Source organism: Macrobrachium rosenbergii, chromosome 55, assembly GCF_040412425.1.
Source record: "Macrobrachium rosenbergii isolate ZJJX-2024 chromosome 55, ASM4041242v1, whole genome shotgun sequence".
Lineage (NCBI taxonomy): Eukaryota > Metazoa > Arthropoda > Malacostraca > Decapoda > Palaemonidae > Macrobrachium > Macrobrachium rosenbergii.
Genome location: NC_089795.1, coordinates 81,130,171 through 81,145,970, shown reverse-complemented (window position 1 = coordinate 81,145,970; position 15,800 = coordinate 81,130,171). Strand labels below are relative to the sequence as shown.

At 36.4% G+C, this 15,800-nt stretch overlaps 1 pseudogene; it reads left to right on the top strand.

The window, feature by feature from the left end:
- LOC136835513 (Kv channel-interacting protein 1-like) overlaps window positions 1-15,259 on the top strand; it is a 369,258-nt pseudogene extending 353,999 nt beyond the window's left edge.
- The last annotated feature ends 541 nt before the right edge of the window (window positions 15,260-15,800 follow it).

Here is a 15,800-nt window from a genome sequence, read left to right as displayed (position 1 = left end):
CAAATGGTTTTACTGAAGGAGTGTCTGAGTAAGATTCATTGGTGTTAAAAAATAAAAGTGGAGACATTTTTAGAGAGTCTGATCCTGTGCTATGCTGGCTTTGGAGAATATAAAAGGTTAGTTGTGCTTGGTGATTTAAATGCAAAGGTACCTGACACAGGAGAAGATCGTGTTGTTGGTAGTTATGAAGTTTCTGGAGTAAATGAGAATGGTGAGTCCTGTGTCCAAACAAAAATATACATAAGTATACATGGAAGAAGGAAAAGGGATAGGAAAAGACTTTTTTAATTCGTGTGATAGTAGAGTAGATGGATGGGTAAGTTGATGGTGTAAGGTGGAACGAAAAGGAATTAAAAGTATATCCGATCAGTAGTTCATTTAAATAAGCCATAAAACTATATATCTTCGCTAAGCAAGGTAACACGGTCCTGAGCATTCTTTTTAGGAAATGGCAAAAATAACTGAACTTTAAAAGTTAAAAAGTTAAAGTCCTCCTGGGCTTCTGTAGGCTCATAGGGCAGGCCCTGATCTCCTGTTTCTTAGGCCGACAGCCATTGGGGGACAGGTCCCAGTGCCTATGACAGTTGAACTTCATGAAAATAAAAATGTTTTGATAGAACTGCAGTTAGATATATAAAATAATACAAACTAACCATTCATCCTAAATCTATTATTTTGAGTCTATCTTTCCCTCTGTCTCTCTCACTCTCTCTCTCTCCATGCCAACAGACGCCGAATTCGAGATCATAGAGCAAGAGCCGCGGTACAGACCCGAGGACATCAACGCCCTCTGCAGAACAACGCACTTCACGCGACCGGAACTGCAGCGCCTGTACAGGAGCTTCAAGGACAGGTGCCCCACGGGAGTCGTTACCGAACACGCTTTCAAGGAGCTCTATTTCCAGATGTTCCCTTGAGGGAGGTGGGAGTGGGAGTCAGAGAGCGATCCCTGATAGGCAGCTAAGAGAGTTAGGGAACCTTGAGGATTTCTTTTATGTCTGTTTCTCCTCTCTCTCTCTCTCTCTCTCTCTCTCTCTCTCTCTCTCTCTCTCTCTCTCTCTCTCTCTCTCTCAATAAGATAGCATATATATATATATATATATATATATATATATATATATATATATATATATATATATATATATATATATATATATATATATATATATATATATATATATATATATATATATAAAGTAATCAAGCTGCAAATTCCTTCATCTTTATTCATAGAAGGTTGACAGCTTCGTTATAGGTAATTCGCATTTGTTATGAATTTAAACGATGAAATTACTCCTAAGTAAAATGAATATAAAAACATAACAACAATAATGTCGCTGTTTTGAGGCAATGACAAATTTTTTTTTTTTTACTTTAGACTATATCCTAAAATCCTGCCTTATGCTTTTAGCCTTTTCCCTTCAAACCACGCCCTTAAAAATAAAAAAAAATTCAAATGCTCCTGCAAATGGGGGCTTGTAATCCGTGCTCCTTTTGGTAAGTTAATTTACTTTGGGCTTTCCTGTTGGCCATACCCCGTCCACATCCACTCCAGGGGTTAGATTATCATTTACATTTTTTCTCATGATCAGTTAATTGGCTAATGGCGGAACCTTGGGATCAGGCGATGGTTTTTCCGTAAACATTCCCTCTAAGTCTCTCTCTCTCTCTCTCTCTCTCTCTCTCTCTCTCTCTCTCTGTGTTCATTCATATATCTATCTATCTATCTCTCTGCTGTAATTGTATAACATAGTCTGCCTTCCCCATGCAAGTATCAGTTGACCATCATTATTTAGTAAACCAGTTTTGAATCCATCTGGTATCCTGACGCCATAATGGTTTAGCAATGAATTTTTTATGTAATATGTATTAGTTTTGCTAAGTAATGCATTTATTTCTTTTGTTTTTCTGTTGTCGAAGGGCAGACCTTAATTTTTTATAATACCCATTTTATCTAATATTTATTAGTTTTACAAGGTAATGTATTCATTTCTTTGTTTTTCTGTTGTCTTGAGAAACTTCGGTATACTGTAATGGTCGAGATACTTAAACAAGGAACTGATCTCGGAAGAACAGCAAAATATTCAGTTATTTAGTTTCATGAGCTTCTTCGTTTGGCTTCCGAATGGACAATCAATAATTGTCATCTTCCATAATTTTTCCTCACGTACTGAATGATCTCCAAAAGTAATTTTACTGCTTAATTTATAGTTTTTTCTCTTAAGCGAGACTTCGGATAAACACAGATTTTCTTAATTTTTTTATGAAAATTTTATAATTTTGGCATTTCCTTCTTCGCTCTAAGCTTCCCCAAAAATACGAGACTCGTCAGTGCTCATCTGTTTCATCAGAAAACGGAACAGAAATCTGGTGGGGATTTTTTTTATTACTATTCTTCCTCGTATAAAATACTCCTAAATTTTTCATCCAAGTTGTCTAATGTTTACCCAACTTCTTGTTCTTTCTTCTCCACAGCCAGTCTGAGCAAATACCCGCACTACGTGTTCAACAACCTCGATAAGGAGAACACCGGGGTCATAAATTTCGAGGTAAGGCTGTTTGTTTTGCCTAATCAAGTGGCTCCTTTGCATATTTCATGGAGGAGGAAGAAGGGTTCACCTCTCATTTCTTTTTTATTATTATTTTTTTCCTTTTTAGGATTAGAATCGCTACGTGACCCGGAAGGGCAATCTTTGCCGGGGATTAGACACTGCGCTGTGATAATGTCGACGGAAAAGGAGACTTTGTTTTATTAGGAGAAATTTTTAAGAGTTCTCAGTGCTGCATTACAATGCCTTCTGAGATTTCATTTGTGACGTTGATATATATATATATATATATATATATATATATATATATATATATATATATATATATATATATGTGTGTGTGTGTGTATATATATATATATGTGTGTGCGTATAAGAGAGGAGGAGAGAGAGAGAGAAGATGAGCAAAGAACTTTAAGAAGAATAAATTGTTCTACTGGAAGCAAATGCAGAGAAGATTAATAAATAAGTGAATAAACGGTGCACTGAAGAGATGTCAATGTGGAATAAAGAAAGTCGGCTTTCGGTGGAGTCTTTTGGAAGATCTGTTGAATTTTTGAACGTGAAAGGTACAAGAGAGGCAGGGCTGAAGACCGATAAAAAATGAAACAAGCCTCAGTTTCTTATACTAGCAACGAGTGAATTTCTGACGTCGAATATCTTGGTAGTCGTAGCGCCAGTTTGTGATATTAAATCAGTCAATCAGCCTGTATGCGATAAAGTCGAAATTCAACGCAGACACTGAGGCAGAGTGGAAAATTAGATAATAGCTAAGCATATTTATATGTATGTTTGTTATATATATATATATACACATGTTTATAAATAAATAAATAAATATATACTATATATGTATATATGTGTGTGTGTGTAAAGGACTCCAATTCTTTATAGAAACCTAAATTAATTATTTCCACGAAATAACTTCGTCGTAGAAATCGCCTCTTTATTTTCCCCTTGCCCTCTATATTTCCCAAGGACGAGTGATGAGATTCCAACTCGAAAAATGATTAATGTCAACAGGAATCCGAGCGCTATTCTTGGAACAATGAATTACTCCCCGGAATTATTTTCAGATCATAATAACATCACAGCCCGCGACAATTAAGACTAAACAAACGATACAGTTATTCAAACCCAATTCCCACCTGCCCGTTAATATATTTCATTAATGCGGAATTTCATTTTCAAAATGGCCCCGACCTGTCAATTCAAGTTTCACGCGCGAGAAAAAATTATATATAATATGTTTTGAATAATCGACCCGTGCAATAACCAGTCGCGTTTAATGTCCTTCGATACAGGGTAATGCGAAAAGTTTTATGTCTATTTATATCTTACTGTCTGCCGAATGGCTCATTGGCCTGGTCGTTTTGTAAGGAGAATGGCTGCGGCGTTTCCATAAACAATAATCAGATATTTCATTCGCTCTATTACCTGCTCTAATGATTGTTATCAACACTAATTGTGTATAGCTATTTCAGCACTTGCTGGACCCCCATTGCCCTCCTCTCCGCCTCTCCCTCTCTCTCTCTCTCTCTCTCTCTCTCTCCTCTCTCTCTCTCAGATATATGCGTATTCATATCTGATATAGTACTGACCAAGCTCTATATATATATATATATATATATATATATATATATATATATATATATATATAATATACTATATATGTATGTAGTATGTATTTCGTCTTTAAACCGTTTTTGTCTCACAATGGGTGGCTCCCAAATCAGGTCAAGGTATCGAACCCCATCTAATACGTAACTACTGGTTTGTGGATTAACCTAATGTGCAGAAATCTTCTATATCATCAGAATCTCGATATATCTACACAGAAGACTCATCAGTGTTTTGTCAAAACACACACGCACATACACACTGAGGCCCTTCCTTTTCTAGTACCTCTTTCACTCTGCCAATCTTTCACTAATCTCTCATCATCCATTCTTTCTAAATGACCAAAACATTTCAAAGTACTCTGACCCGTCCTTCTAGCTACATTAAACTTTTTATTACTTTATATCCATATTTCTACAAATTCAGTCTTTCACTTTGATTTTCATGAAGCTTATACACTCCACTTTCATAAAGAAGAGTTGGCTCAGCAGTGTCTTCATACACACACTCATACATAATTAGTGTATATGTATGTATGTACGTATGTATACATGTGTTGTACATAAATGTGTGAATGCAAACCCACTTTAGTACTCTTGCAGGTACCAAACCGCTCTTTAAAAGTTTGCATTCACCTAGATGTGTGCTTGCGTGTATCTGAATTGTATTCTTATTGAACCATAAGTCTTACATACATTTGTATCCTTTGTGCATAAAAGCAAGAATCATTCCTCTCAGTAAATATTAGATGTAGGAACTCTAATAGCTAAATAACGCTAACGTTTTTCACTCCAGAAGCTATATATATATTTTATTCCATATATCTGGTATGACATTTAAATGATCATTGCAAGTTCCAGAAGAAAGCCTGACCAGAGCAACAGGGGTGTCAATATTCGTATGTAATGGGAAAATGATGGTCTGTGGCTAAATTCCTCATTCCAGAACACAGGAGTAGCTGCTTACACATCTTGTTTGACACTTAAAGGGGCAATTTTGGCTGCCCAAGTATGTTTTAAGCAAACGGTAACATTACTTCTAAAACATTTCCTTTAAATACGTAGGTGTGTGGTATAATTCGGTCTCTGTAGGACATAGTAACAGGTTCTTTTGATAACAGTTGAGCAAAGTGAATTTTGAATAATTTTGGATGTAAGTTTTCCCGTATTAACTTCATTGTCATCTTGTTTCATTAAATGAGTTGAGTAAAAGGCATATTTTACAGAAGTATTATGAAACTGCTTAAACTTATTTTTCGGTCTTGATAAATTTTCATAAGCTTTTGTTCCTTTCCTGGTAAATGAGCTCACAAGCCAACACAAGTTCCAGAGTTTGTAATTCTGTGATGCTATTGATGTCCCATCACTGGATATTCATTTACTACCGTAACATATTTCAGTATGAAATATAAAGATACAAAATATAAAGAGCAACGTGACTAATTTTTTGTACATTATTTTAAAGCAAGGAGACTAATTTTTTGTACATTATTTTCACTTTAGTGACAAAGATTGTATTTGGAAAAAGGGAAGGGCTGACCATGGAGAAGCCATGGCAGGGGATGTTTCTCATTATTTAGGACAGCCCAGCACAAGGGTTCCCATGATCGATATCCGTAGAAAATTGGTTCTTCTCAAGAGGAAATGTTTTCAAAAATGAAACTTAAGACCTGAGAGTAATTTATTTTGGTTATCTCTTCGTGCATGTGATCCCGAGGGGGTTAGAGCCGTCATTGCACATTATGCTGCGCATTACGCGAGGTTCTTTGCAGCGTCCCTTGGGCTCCTAGCTGCAACCCCTCTCATTTCTTTTACAGTACAACCATTCATATTTTTTCTTCCATATTATTTTCCATCCTCTTCTTACAATTGTTTCATAGTGCAACCTCGAGGTTTTCTTCCTGTTGCACCTTATAAAGCCTTTGTACTCTCAGTTTCCCTATCAGCGCTGAATGACCTCATAGGTCCCATCGCTTGTCTTGGCCTTTGGCATAAATTTTATATTCCATTCAATTCGTGTATGTGATTTTCTTCTTCCTCATGTTAATTCTTATGTTAATAGCATCATTATCTTTCAGGATCTGATCACTCTTCTGTCGCGTCTATCTCGGGGTTCCCTCAACGACCGGCTGAAGTGGATCTTCTCCCTCTACGATCTGGATGGCGACGGGTGCATCACTCGGCAAGAGATGACGGATGTGGTGCAAGCCGTGTATGACCTGATGGGCAAGCATACAGACACGCCTGTGGATGAACAGACGGTGGGGCACAAAGTTGAGGAACTTTTCACGGTATGTAGGCAACGTGTCATTAATAGTTAAGGTGTTGGGTAGTAAATGTGATTATAATTCAGTTCAACTTGTATTTTAGTATTTTCTTATATTTTTACTTATTTATTTATTTGTTGATTTATGTGTTTTTCCTAATAACTGATCTCTTTCTGCATTTCCCATTACCTTCTGTTACTTCTTTCGAATGAACGCCATAATCTTTGGAAGCTTGAATTTCAAGTCAGTGGCCCCTTGGGTGGGCTTGTTCCATATGAATAGGGTTCATCTTCTGATTATAATAATAATATAATAATAATAATTGAGTTATTTGAAATAATAGAACGAAAATACCCTCTCACTGTTAGCTTCTAGGCCTGGGGTGTCTTTATGACCCTCTGATGCTCATTATTATTATTATTATTATTATTATTATTATTATTATTATTATTATTATTATTATTATTATTATTATTATTATTATTATTATTATTATTATAAGGCAAGTTGCGACCCAAGTTGGAAAACGAGAAAGCTATAATCCCGAGGGCCTTCACAGGAAAAGCAGGCCGGTACCGAAAAACATCGGAAGTAGAAGAAAACGAATCTGGGGTGATGGTGCTCTTATGTTCAGTCCACCAAAAATCAAAATATTCTGTTAATTAGACTAAAGTTATTGTTAAGTAATACGATATGTAGAAAGTATCGACGACAGATTGAATTGGCTGTTTATTTGTGTGCAGTGCCTACGTGGTTATTTTTTTACAACGAAAATATCAAATGAAAAGAACAGGATTTAGAACAACAATGTTAATTTCTGACACCATTGAATTTTGTCTACTTCTTACTGCTATCTCCACCTTTGAAGTAACAAGCAAGGTTTTTCTTAGTAATTCTGTTTTCGTATTAAAATAAGAGCACGAAGATGTGCAAGTTACTGTTAAACAGCCGTAGAAAACGTAACCAATTCTGGATGCAAAGAGAACACGCTGTATTTATTGCGGGACTATTACAACTTCTATCAGTCATGTGTTTATAGCCAATGATACCCATATAATTATTAGATGTTTTATTATCCATGTTAGTCAAAGTTGTTTCAGTAATTTTTAAAGGTATTTTTTGTTAAAACTGAAGACTACTACCGCGCCCCTCGAGTTCGGGAATACCAGCTTGCGTGCAAAATGGATGCCGTGTTTGGTACCAGCCCCGGGGGATGAATGGAAAAGCATAAGCAAAAGACAGCAAGTATCATAAACATAAGCAACAGACATAAGCATAAAAAAAAAAACGAGGCCGCGGTAGTTGTCTTCAGTTTTACATAATATTTTACTTTCAACCATTTTTTGGTTTTGGAGTTTTTATGCTGTAATCGTAAGTGTCCTTAACAGAATTAGTATGACACTCATGCTCATATCTATTGAAAATCTGCTGTTACCGAGATTTTTACTCCCCCTCCCCACTCTCTCTCTCCTCTCTCTCTCTCTCTCTCTCTCTCTCTCTCTCTCTCTCTCTCTCTTTAGTAGGGCTGGTTGGTATTGAACACAGCGCTCATGGGAGAGTGCTGGTATTAAATCATGACTTTACAGCCACAGAAACGAACGTCAGAAACGTTCAAAAAACACATTAAAACATAGGAAAATTATATTTTCAAGTCTAGAATGTGATAATGGTTTTAAAATCAAAATTATACCGTTTTAGAACAGACTGAAAGGTTTAGACACAAAATATGGAAAAGAGAATGTAAGGCGAATGGCCGAGAGCTGAAAATATGGGACCATGCTAATCCCACACCCTAAGCGGTGTGGACTGTAAACAAACAGGACATCAAGACAACGTGTCCAGACTTGTAGGTATAATAGCAGGATGGTTAGAAATTACTTGGATGATTTGCAGAATATTCCTCCCATTTTGCTGTGCTTTCAACGTGGTTTTAATTTGTTTTTCCTTGAGCGAGAGGGTCGACCGCTATAAAATTCCTTGGTGTATTGGACTGGTGTATATTTTTAGACTGAAGCTTTAAGTGGAAATACCATTGTAAAGTACGAAACTAATTTGCCGTGTGGTCTATTCCATTACTTATTTCTGGCGTTGGTAGAATATGGAATCCGTTTTTTAAGAGCTTTAGCAGATCCATATTATTGTAGTCTTTCTCTACACACGAACAGAAGAGTTTCTAAAAAAAAACTTTAGAACCAGTTCCAATAAGAAATGCATTCGTCGTGTAAACAGCAAGCCTACTTTTAGTTGGGGTGTAATTGATCTTTCCTCAAAGATGTTGCTTTTGGTCAGCTTGCCCAAATGCTATCAGGGGTATGGAAGTGAATTTTGGAAATCTCAGAGATTGATCGATGTTTTGAAGAATAATTACAAAATAAGAAGGTATGGAAGGGGAATGTAATTTGGATAATATTTTTAAAGTTGAGAAAGAATTCTTCCAATTCAGTTGACATACACATGGATATTTCTTTGTAGATGAGAAGACTTCGCTTAATCCAGTAAACATATACAGGTACACAGTTACTTCTTGAGAAAAAAATTATAAATGAAGCAAAATATTTTTGGAAAGTACCATATACTGATAACTTAAGAAAAAAAAACAGAAATGGACATCGCAGAAAAAATGCCAGCAGAGTAATGAGGAAAGGGTGGACAAATATTTAGGGGTGGGGGGGTCGTTAGGTACCAGACAGATGAAAGGTTAAGATAAAGATCGGGTGGTCTCCTGATAGACTCCCAGAGGAAAGATTTAAAATTTAATCCTTTACAGCAAGTTCAAAAAGGATAAGACGACTACAATAGACAAAATTTCCTTAATGTTTCTTACAGATACTTTTGAAATAGTTTTAACTGCCATGTCTTGCTTTGCCTTTAAAAAAAAAAAAAGCAGTTTACTTCAAATGTAGAAGAAAAACACGTGAACAGTGAAAGCCTCACTGTCTTGTTTATGTTTTTCTCTGTAGCTCAGTAAAGAAGGAAGGATTTATGGTATTTAGGACTAAAGCCCAGGTACCTGAGACAAAAGACCGGACCAATCCGTTGAAAGTACTGTTATTGTAGTTCTTGCTGCACTTTACTTGAGACTCAGTGTAGACAAAATAGAATAGGACTTGATCACAGCGCCATAAAAACGAGATTTTAATGAGCCGATTCCTTTGTAAGTAAACAAATCCAATATGCTTTTATGCTCATGAAGTTCTAACAGATTAAAAGTAATCGTTCCTCTTGGAAGGAATATAGAGTTTAACCCAAAGGCCAAGTGCTGGGACCTGTGAGGTCATTCAGCGCTGAAAAGGAAATTCTAACAGGAGGAAAACCTCGCAGTTGCGCGATGAAATAATTGTTAGGAGAGGGTGAATAGCAAGATGGAAGAAAGATAATATGAATGGAGGTACAGTAAAAGGAATGAAAGGAGTTGCAGCTAGGGCCCGAAGGGACGATTCAAAGAACCTTTAGTAATGCCTACAGTGCACCGGGTGAGGTGCACTAACGGCACTACCCCCTTATGGGGAATCGTTCCTCTAATTGGGTCATTTTTAATTATCTTTCAAAATCTTGGAATAATGAATGCCTGAGAGCTATAACAGAAAAGTAACACATCGATTTCAATTTTTTTTTATAATAATCTCGAATCACTGACGGTCATTTTACAGGTGCGAGGAGAATCGAGCGAATGTGTAGGGCGTCTTTGTGTTTACATTCCTGCTTTTGTGATGCACAAGCCGAGTGGCTTAGGCAGTAAATGCATTTGTTTCTTTGGTGGCGTTTCTATTAATTATACAAATATGCATACATATACTATATGTGCATTTTACGCTTTACTCGTGTGTGCATAAATTCTATAAACTTCTGGCCATAAATGTACATGTATTTGGAAAGGATGGATAATTTTGTCACTTTATGTTATAACGAATGGGGCGATGAGGATTTGGTAAGGTGTCTTTTTTTTTTGTACTTAGAGCAGGTTATTTCACTTTTAAGTGATTTGAATTTGAATTTCTCTGACACGATCTAATAACCGGTATTTTTCCATTTCCAAAACAATACTGTTATTTTCCAAAGAAAATCGTTCTCTCTCAAAAAAAAAAGAAGAAAAATAAAAAAATAGCTAAACTTTTACATGATTTCTAGGCCTTCGTCAAAACAATAATTGAAAAGTACCTCCTAAACAAAATCAATCAAACGCCCTTCTAAGAATTTCTCAGTTTTATAACTGAATTCTCCTTAACTGTCAGTATATTTATAAAAAAATAATCACTTATCCCGATCAGTTAACCCCAAGTCATCCCTTCTCTTCCAGACGCTCGACCTGAACAAAGATGGCGTCATCACCCTAGACGAGTTCACGGAGGCGTGCGGACAGGACAGCACTATCGTGTACAACATCGACGCCATGCTGCACTGCGACCTGAACCTCCTGCAGTCTGCTTCAGAGTCCAACGCGTCCTCCGGCAACGATCGACCTCCTTCCCGAAACGGCAAGAGGTGACTGTAGCTGCTGGAAGACCACGAGGATTTCCACGAGGCGTTGTTGCTATGCGAGACGCAGCAGATGGAGGGCGCCACCGTCGACTGAGAGTGCCGGAGTTAGACGCATACTAGACCTATTGTTGACACCTGCATGAACTCATGTTGTGAAGTCATGTTGTGAGGTGAATGCCAGGATGTCTTTTAATATAGACTTGAAGACCTTCATGTCTTGAAAATGGCCATACAAGGAGACAAAGAGGGCGTTTTTGAAGCTAACATGCGAAGACTACTTATTGCTGTGAATGTTAATAAGCAGATGAACAGTTATGAATTTCATTTATCTACATGTTAGATGAAATGTTGTACGATGGACGAAAAGACAAAGTATATAACTTCATTAGCGACAGAATCTTCAATGACTGAATTCATTCCGCAGATATTCAAAGGTATTAAACCAGGTTTCTTACTTGAAGAAAAAAATGCATATTAAAAGTACACTTAGATGAGGTTTCAAGTGCATTATTGTGACTTAGAAAGATTTATGTCTATCAGACGTCTTTCACATAAAACCCGAGTCTCCGTTTTCGAATCAAATTTAATGTATATGATTGGGCCTTACGGTTAAATTATCCTGGTGTCTTTGAACACCGTGAAGTATGTTATCCACTTTTTGTGATGCTAGATACCAATCAAAATAAAGTATTCGGCAATAGTCATTCTCATCATCAGTAATAGAAGTAAACGGAGATGGTGTCTCTAATCTCGTTTGATCCAGCGACTGAAGAGAATGGCTTGTTTCTCTTGGTACTTTGTTCAGCGGACTTGGAATATATATTCCACTGTTATTTACATGTATTCTGCGTCTTTACTACTTCTACAGTTGCCGAACAACCAACGGAGGGTAAAATTGTTATTTTATATGCTTCCCAAAAAAGTGAGTATCCAGTCTTCAAAATGTTGAAATAAAAAACATTGCACTCTACGTTTGCTTGCTTCGATAATCAAGCATACGTTCCTATACAGAGTTGTGGAGTAAAAGCATATGCTTAGCAAAAAAGTTCAGTTTCATTGTAAAAGAATTTGAAGTATGCGTAAGAAATGGTTTCCGTTTCTCGAGCGTTCTAGCTAGCCGATTCGAAACTGAAGCATTCTTTTGCATTCAGAAGAATGTTCTTGCGCACATGAGCAAATTTTTTCAGTTTTTCACTCCTTTTACAAGTTAGGTTCATAAACTGAAACGTCTAAAATATCAATAACTTTCGTGACAAGTTTCGTTCGGGGAAGCCTTCAGCTGGAGTACTTGAGTTTCAAAAGAGGAAGCGAATCAAATGTTGATCATCAATTTCCATAGGCATAGTATCTGATGCTCATTCCACGATGTGTGTGTGTGTGTGTGTCTAACAGACTAAAGGAGTTGTGGATAGCTGTATATTACTCGTCGATTGTTAATCATAACTAATGAAATTTTAAACATAGATTAATCATTTTCAAATTCCTATACTGCACTTCAATGAGGGAGTAATGGATATATGTTATATATCGTTGGCATACAGTATATTTTCACTGCCGTAGCGAGCAAATGTATTTTAGTAGCGAACCAAAAACTATTTCTGTATTCGGTGTAACATGAAGGACGAAAAACGAAAAAGCAGTATATTTTGGGATCTCCAGTGAAAATAAACGGATAAATTTTCTCAAATTGTCAACGAGATATGAGGTCTAATTTTGTATGAGGTTTTATGAGACTTCGCATTCGTTTTATGAGTGATTTACGTGAGAGCAGAAAACACGAAGCGTCAGAACACGAAAGTTCAAGACTGGCCAGAACAGTCGAAATCCACGAAAACAGAACGAAGGAATAAATGGAAAGAATTAACTTCGATACAGTTTGTCACTTGGGTGGTGTCTGTTGAGGGCGGCAGTGGGTTAAATTAAGGCCTGAAAGCCAGCTGGTTGGAACAATACCACTCAAATGTTCAGGGGGTTAGAACAACACCACTAAATGTTAAAGGGGTTGGAACAACACCACTTAAAAGTTTAGGGGTCGAATTAATAGATTTCCAGACGAATAAATATGCATTCGTTGTTCTAAAAATAGCGTTGTTTTATTTATATTATAATTGGACAAGGCAAAGAGGAGAAATCTGTTTGGGGAATGACCGTAATGAGGATGCTGTTGGAGATTTACTGGAGAGAATTAACAGCTACTTATCGAATGCCGTAGATAGTTTCACAGATGCTCGAGATGTCAAAATGTACATGACGCGGAGAATTTTCTGTGCACCAAAAATGAAAGCGGTGGAATCGGAGTAACGAGAAAGGAGGACCAATTTGTGGTGGAGTGGAAGGCCTCTGAAGAGGTAGAACATTCCTATTACCTTTGCTGTATACTTAATTGTGAAATTGGCACTGACGGATCAATAGGAAGAAAAAGAGTAACAGCAGCCTGAATGAAGGGGAAAGAGATTGCTGAATTGCTGATGTTTAAACAGAAAATCGAAGAAATTTTGAAGAGGTTTCACTACAGAATTATGAGATTCAAAGCTGAAGTGCTTTGGGAAAGTTGCTGAGTGGTCTGGTGTCGCGAATATAGACGACAGCCTTAGATCTCAAAGACCTGCATGGTTTGGTCATGTGATGAGAAGGGGAGAACCGGTCAGTCAGAAATAAATTACTGTAATAGATTTAGAAGTGACGGTACGGAGAACAGTAAGAAGGCCCAGAAAACAATGGAACAGGGCAGAGCGGAAGACCTGACCTGGAAGAGAATTAAGTTAAAAAGTGCACAAGATAAAGAGTGGAGAGAAATCATTACATGTCCAAACCAGTAAAGCGAGCCCCTCAGGAAGAGAAATTCAGTGACACCATAAGAATTACATCATTTATTTATATCTGAAATCTACATCATTAGCTGTTAGCATTGGCAGAATCTAGCTGAGGTAGAAGAGGTTTCAAGTTATCGCTCTTATCTAGTTAGGAATAAAAAGTGAGAGGAGATGTAGAACCTTAATGGTTTCTATATTTCTATTTAAACAGGGATGGATTCAATATGCATGAAACTGGTAAAAATGGTGTCGTTAGGTAACTGAAATGAGAGTATGGCAGAACAACATGAAAAGGATACGTTCGCCTCTCTATAATTGCAACCCTTGGGAATACTGTAATTAGTCACACAGCCTTAGTTGGAACAGCTTCTTTTCCGTTTGACAGAAACGATGGAGGGTTTCTTTGTCTTGACAAGATCCGCGAGTATCAATTGTCCTTAATTATTTCTCCATTGTATACATACATACATACACATACAGTAATATATATATATATATGTATGTATATATAATATACAGTATGTCATTTTTAATCGCTTTGTACCGCATTGTTTTTGTAGACAAAAGGGACCAAACTACTACATTTGTCGCATAACCAGAGAAAAATTGTTTTTTGGATATTAACTGTTTCTTGTCACCTCATCAAATGTTTTTATATCATATTTTCTGTAGGATAGCAACCTTTTTCTTTTATTTTCGATAACTTGGTATTCTGAATACATATATTTTTTTTTTTTTGGTGGCTGCCAGACCGTATCCTGAAATCTTTGAGAGGTAACAAAGACCATTCCCTGTCACGTCAGTGATATCACCAACCTGCATAGTTTTACAGTATATCAAAATTTTTGGTGCGAAATAAAGATCAGAGTTTGCTGTTTTATGCACAAGTAAGTAAAAGATACAAAGCCAATGTAGTGTTCACAGTCGGTATTGATAGAAGTAGTAGAGGTAGTATTTACTCTGGTATAATGGTTTCCTTTGAGCGTTTAAGTGCATCAGGAAAATTTCGTGCACCTTCCGTATTGAAAGCTGATTAACGTTGTAGTAATTCGCCTCATATATGAAATCAAATATTTACATGCTGAGAAAGCAGACAACATTGGGCGAATGTTCATTGTTTGTCATTTGACGTTGATACGTGCAGTTTTATCAATAAAGAAACTTATGCCTAGGGAGTCGAGTATGTGTCTGAGGTCTGGGATTGAAGTGAAATTTTCTTGCGCCTCGGAAAATGAGGAATGTATCATTTTTAGTTTTGTTTCACAGTGAACGAAAAACAGTTTTTCATAGAATTAATTTTTTTTTTTTTTTTTTTAAATCAAAACTGAAGGAAGTCAATCATAAGTAGCAATCTGGTACTGGGAAGTTTGCTGTTAATAGAGATTGGTTACTGACAGTAGTCTGTTGTTAGTAAGTTGATTGCTGGGAGTAGTTAGGTGGTAGTGAGTTGGTTGGAGAATATTATCTGTTGGTAGTCTGATGGTTAAAATAAAATGTTCACTCGAAATGAGATACTTTGACTTTCAAATTAATTATTGAATTCATCAAAGACTTTTGTAATTCGAGCAAATATAAATATGTAGGAATCATATATGGAAGCTAGTTAAATATTGTTATTTTTCATTTAGTGACATACTGAGATGGATCCCTATGAAAAAAAAAGATGTATTATGAATGTATTCGAAAAACGTTTTATACTTATTAGAAGAACATTTATGGAAATATTTTCCTGGGGGGATTTAGTAAGGAAGTATTGCCTGAAGTGGCAGTTTCTGTTTTCGTGGAAATTCGACTTACTGTAATAATAAAAAGAACCCTTGCCTTAAAGCATGACGCAATCAGCAGAACATTGAAAACGAAAAGCCTCTTTTAAATCTACTCTAGATTTTATACGACTGGTGACCAAGTTTTCATCATGACATGTTGATATCCTCTGATATATATACATATATATATTATATATATAAAATATATTTATACATATATATATAAATATATATATTATCAAAGAGAGAGAACCAATCAAAATAAACTTAGCTCTTGGGGCCAAGAGTATGCCGACTACTCTTTTGA